Source organism: Notamacropus eugenii, chromosome 1, assembly GCF_028372415.1.
Source record: "Notamacropus eugenii isolate mMacEug1 chromosome 1, mMacEug1.pri_v2, whole genome shotgun sequence".
In the NCBI taxonomy this organism is placed as follows: domain Eukaryota; kingdom Metazoa; phylum Chordata; class Mammalia; order Diprotodontia; family Macropodidae; genus Notamacropus; species Notamacropus eugenii.
Window position 1 is genome coordinate 574,047,345 of NC_092872.1, and position 6,430 is coordinate 574,053,774.

At 35.7% G+C, this 6,430-nt stretch overlaps 1 pseudogene; it reads right to left on the minus strand.

Moving 5' to 3' along the window:
- Positions 1-6,045: 6,045 nt before the first annotated feature.
- Positions 6,046-6,127, minus strand: LOC140521912 (U6atac minor spliceosomal RNA; annotated as a pseudogene).
- Positions 6,128-6,430: the final 303 nt, after the last annotated feature.

The window sequence follows — 6,430 nt, forward strand, 5'->3', positions numbered from 1 at the left end:
TGAATGCAATGCAAACCATTCAACATCATGGTAATACAAGTCTATGCTCCAGACCACTGATATTGAAGAGGTCAAAGTTGATCAATTCTATGAAGACCTATGAGATCTTCTAGAAATAACACCAAAAAAAATGTCACATTCCTAATACAATTTTAGAATGCTAAAGTAGAAAATCAAAAGGGATTTGAAATAACTGGCAAGTTTTATCTTGGAGTACAGAATGAAACAGGATAGAGACTCATAGAGTTTTGTCAAGATAACTTATTGATCATAGCAAACACTCTTTTCAAAAACTCAAAAGGTGACCCTACACATGGACGTCACCATGTGCCCAATATCAAAATCAGATTGATAATTAACTTTGCAGCCAAAAGTGGACAATCTTTATACAATCAGTTAAAATGAAACCTGGCACTGACTGCAGCTCACATCATGAGTTTCTTATTGGAAAATTCAGATATACTGAAGAAAGTAGGGAAAACCATCAGACCATACAGGTATGATTTAAATAGCTTCCCTTATGAACATGACTTAGAGGTAACAAATAGATTTAAGAGATTGGATCTGTTAGGTAGAGTGCCTGAAGAACTATGGACAGAAGTTCATAATATTGTACAGAAGGTAGCAGCAAAAAAACATTGCAAAGAAAAATAAAAGCAAGAAACCAAAATGACTGTCTGACAGAACTTTACAAATAGCTGAGGAAAAACAAAAACCAAACTGTAAAGAAGAAAGGGAAAGATTTCCCTGAAGAATTCCAGAAAATAGGAAATAGAAGGATTTCTTAAATGAGCAATGCAAAGAAATAGAAGAAAATAATAGAATAAGAAAGACAAGAGATCTCTTCCAGAAAAATAGAGATATCAAGGGAATCTTTCATACAAAATGGTCATGATAAAATAAAAAAAGGCAGAAACTTAGAAGAAAAGATTAAGAATATGTGGGAAGAATACACAGAACTGAATATATAGTTTCTGATTTAGAAACAGAGATCCTAGAGAATAAAGTCAAATGACAGTAAGTCTAGCAAAGGTGATGGACTTCCAGCTGGGCTATTTAAAATCCTTAAAACATAATGCTGCTAAAGTGCTACATTCAATGTGCCAGAAAATTTGTAAAACTCAACAGTTGTTACTGGATTGGAACAGATTGGTTTATGTCCCAATCTGAAAGAAGAACACTGACAAAGATTTAAAGCTACCAAAAAATGTGCTCTTTTCACAAGCCAGTATGGTCATACTTAAGATTCTTCAAGCAAGGATTTAGCAATATATAAACCCAAGAATTACCAGAAGTGCAGGACAATTTTCAAAGAGGCAAAGGAACTATAGGTTAAATTGTCAATATTTGCTGCATTCTAGAGAAAGCAAGGAAATTCCAGAAAAACACCTACTTCTGTTTCATTTACTACACTAAAGCCTTTGACTGTGTGGATCACAATAAAATGTGGCAAATCCTCAAAGAGTACATCAGATCATTTTACTTGACTTCTGGGGAACCTGTATGTGGGCCAAGAAGCAACAGTTAGAACTAAACATGGAACAACTGATAAGTTTAAGATTAGAAAAGGAGTACAACAAGGCTGTACCTTGTCACCTTATTTATCTAACTTATATGTAGCATGCATCATGTGAAATGCCAGGCTGGATGAATCAAAAGTCAGTATTAAGGTTGCCAGGAAAAATATCAACAATCTCAGATATGCAAACAAAACCACTCTGATGGCAGAAAGTGAAGAATTAAGAAGCCTATTTATGAGAGTAAAAGAGGAGAATGTGAAAGCTAGGTTGAAGCTTAATGTCAAAAATACTAAGATCTTGGCAACTGGTCCCATCACTTCCTGGAAAATAGAGAAAAAAGAAATGGAAGCATTAACAGAGTGTGTATTCTTGGGTTCAAAGATTATTGCCGATGGCAACTGCAGCCATGAAATTAAAAGTCTCTATTCCTTGGAAGGAAAGCCATGGCAATACAGACAACATATTGAAAAAGAGAAACATCACCTTGCCAACAAAGGTCTGTACAGTCAAATCTATGGTTTATCCAGTAGTAATGTATGGCTATGAGAGATAGACTATAAGGGAAACTAAGTGCTGCAGAATCAACACTTTCAAATTGTGGTGCTAGAGAAGACTTTCAATAGTCCTTTGCACAACAAGGTGACCAACTTTACCACTAGGTATAGAAATTAATTCAAACTATTCATTGGAAGGACAAATATTGAAGCTGAAGCTTGAATACATTAGCCACATAATAAGAAAACAGAAAAAACCCTGATATTGGGAAATACTAAAGGCAAAAGGAGGAGGGATTGGCAGAGGATAAGATGGATATTGTCATGGAAGCAATGAACATGAGCTTGGATAGACTTTAGGAGGTATTGGAGTACTCTGGCATGCTACATTCCACAGAGTCACAAAGAGTTAGACACAAATTAACAACAAGTGCTCGGCATTTAATGCATGTGGGTGTCTGAGACTTTAGACAGCTGATAGACAAATTCAATTTGTCATAAGTCTTCTGATATTCCTTGATCCAAGGTTTGAGATCACTCACAGACCTTTGAGTAGGTGCTATATTACTCCTAGCTCTGCCTCTTGCAGCCACTCTACCTATTGCCTCTGACAAGTGACAGCTTTTCAAAGAATTGAAGACTATTATTATATAACCCCTATATCTTGTCTTTTCAAGGCCCAATGTATCATGAAATTTCCTTCAATCAGTCTTCATTAGCTATCAGAGATTATTTAGTCCTGTTCCCTCATTTTATGGGAAACTGAGACTCAAAAAGAGGTAACTTGTCCGTAGCCACATAGATTATGGGTACCAGATATAGTACTCAAATCCATATCCATACTTCAAATGTTGTTTATTTCTACTAGGCCATCACTCTTTAAATTAGCCCTCTGCTAAGCTGTTTATCAATAAGAGCCATTGGAATAAATTGTTCTCATCCACCAATTCTACCATGGGAAGTCTGCATTTGACCGGGGTAGAGATAACCCTAACTCACCAACGAGTTCAAGGCCCCTGTCTTACCCTCAAACTGGTTTAGCCCATCTGACACAGGAGTGAGGCAACTGAAAGAAGCTACAGCTTCTCAGAACCACAGGTGAAAGTATTTGAGTATCTAGGAGTGCTTAAAATTGGCTGAATTTAATACCTGCACATAATGATGATCATCTTGAATATTCATATTCCAGTTAAACAAAAAATTATTGCCTTTATGTAGCAGGTTTTATTTGGCAAAATGCTCGTTGTGTTACCACAGATCATTACTAGCTTGTCTGCTATTGACTGGAAGTTGTCTGCCTTCCACCCTTCCAGGAAAAAGCTTTTGTAATCAAACAAATCCCAAACCCCAAACTCCCAGATAAGTAAAATGATTATCTCAAGGTATACGAATATGAACAATAAATGATAGAAGACTACATTTGAAACTGATGCTTCCTTTCTCCCAGGACCATAAAGGCAATAATAAGTTTGCAACATAAGAAAGAGATGTTTGACTACTTTTTGAAATCAAAGGGGGCATGAGCATAAAAAAATTTCACAAAAACTTGAAAAATAAACCATCTCTGCTTTGATAATTGGAGGATGATAATAGCTCTATTTTGGTGTCTGGGAAAAGTCTATCAAGACATTATAAGTGAACATGATTCTTTGTCATACTCTTTGATTAGGATCAATACATAGGGAGAAATTGAACTTCCTTAGGGAATGAAGAATTGTCCATCAGTTGTAAAATTCCAAGGCTTCAATTCTTCACTGTTCTGTCTATGAAGTTTCAATCATTCTCCTACATATTATATCAGTAAGCACCATGGCATACACAGGGGGGCCTGCTATCACAGGTTCCTAGGTCTGCATTTACAAAAGGAAAGGCAACTTTTGGGGAGTTAACAATCTCCCTTAATCAAGCACCTGTATTATTCACCTAGTTCAGGGGAAAAAGCACCCTGAACTTCAGAGAAAATACAGAGAAATCAAAGGTCAAAACACATGGCTTCCAACTGTCTGACCATAATCAATACCTATATCACAAATCAATAACAGATCCAACGGTCTGACCATAGTTAACAGAGAGGGAAGCACCAAGATCTGGGTTTTCCAAGCCATAGGGCTCCTTAGCAGCTTCCCAGAGTCTCATCTGGCCAAATAAACACTTTTAATCAGTAAGTCCCAAAGTAAAATCTCAACTCAGAGTATTTATACCTTTTTTACAGGCAGAGGGCATCCTAACCCTTGAAAACCAGTGCATCATTAACAAAAAGTGTGGGCCTTTCTACAAATCTTCCCTAATCAAACTCCCCTTAATGGGCAGACCCATAAATAGGTGGGGAATATCTTTAATCACATTAAAATAATTAGCAATACAAATACAAATACTGGTTCTAGTTGAAGAAACTCTTGTTTCTGTACTTTACTCCTAGTAAAGACTCTTGGTTGATAAAGGCAAGATTCAATCAGAGGCACTTGGTTATACTAAAATAAAAACAGCAAAAGATCCCACTTTGCTTACCATCACACTCCACCCTTCCAGGATCTTGGTCTTACAATCTTAATAGCCATGGAAAGTGGAACAAATAGAGGCATTAAACTTGATCATGCTAAAACAAAAGCAGCAAAAGATCTACTTTGCTTGCCCTTACATATATGTTGCAAATGCAAATCTCTTCATGGATGACTTGTAAGGAACCTACCTACTTAGCCAACTTTGGAAAAATTATAATTAACGACAGATACAAGTTACTAGCCTATGTGTTTAAAATTCAGGAGTATACACAATTCACCATTTCCCCACTCAGTTCAGGCAAAAAAAATATTTGATCTCTATGAGTCATGTTACTAGAACAAGAAGGTGATTTTCTGTTGTTGATAGATAGGTACCTATTTCATTCAAAACTGATTTGTACCTTGAAAAAATGTAAAGGAGACTATCTCCATTGGCATCTCCATCAGTGCTTACAGTGTAGGAATTAGAAACTGACTCTCTCTAAGAAGAGGAGCTCAGTTGCAGGGTAGGCACTTTGGAATGGGACTTGACCAAGTAGGAAGCATTACATAAAGGATAATCTGAAGAATTTTTTTCTCTTTCTCTTTTTGTTAATGGCAAAGACATAGTCCTTGACTTTTTTCCTTGCTAGCACCTCTCTGGTAAATGAATGGAACACACACATACACACACACACACACACACACACACACACACACACCTTAGGAAAACTATTAATAAATCATACACACACACACACCTTAGGACAACTATTAATAAATCATTTCCACTCCTTTTTTCAGAATGATTCTGCATATTGTACCTTTAAAGGTTATATTTTCAATTTATATGGGTAATTTTGATGTCACTTGTGAATTATTGAACTAGAAATTATTCCATAGCCCTTGTGATTGATTGGGGTAATTAAATATCTCTCATTCTCAAGCAAATTTTTATTGGTTTGTTCATTGAATTTCATTTCACCAAGCATCCAATTATTAAGTCTATTCCGATGAGGATAGCACACTGACCACTGGGGAGAGGTAGAGGGTTTCCTGGAGGATTTATCATTTTATATGGATATTGCAGGTAGCTAGGAATTCTCTGTAATGGGAAGAAGTTTCCAGATAGAGAAAACTATCATCAAATAGCAAAAATTATATGACCTCCCTATCTATGGTGACTTTCTCCTTGATTTAAACTCTGATATACATTACAATAACAAAGACCTTTACCAAGCATGTATCTCTCTATTTTGTGCTTCAATTAATATGGGTGTTCAAAGCATTGTTGAGCAAAAGTTTATCTGCATCTAAGAAAGAAATTTCAATGATATCATCAAATGTATGGAATATATTTTATTGGACATAAGTCTTTAGAATGCATTTTGCTCTACTGATTCAATTTTTTAATAACGACCAGTAATAACAGAAATAATAATAATAACTTGCTTTTCTATATTGTTTCAAAGAGTTTATATGCATTTTATCATTTGATATTCACAAGTAATCAATTGAGGGAGGTTCTATTATTATCCCCAACTTAATAAGGAAAATATATGTAGTAAGGTCATTAGACCCACCTTCACTCTTATCAAAGGGAGTGCTAATTTTATTTTCTCTCTTATGCCACCATAGTGCTTCATTTTTCCTGACCTCTCACTGAAACTTATAGTTTTTTTGAATTACATTTTTTAAAGTAATTAATCTAGGAAGATTACCTAATGGGCCCATGGTGAAGAAATGGTTAATAATCCCAGTATTAGATAAAAATATGATTTATCCTAATTACTTTGGAAGAGAGAAAGAGGAAGAAAGAGAGAGAGAGAGAGAGAGAGAGAGAGAGAGAGAGAGAGAGAGAGAGAGAGAGAGAGAGAGAGAGAGAGTAATTATTAGTAAATAGCAAAGGCCAAAACTCCCTACTGGGGATTTTTCC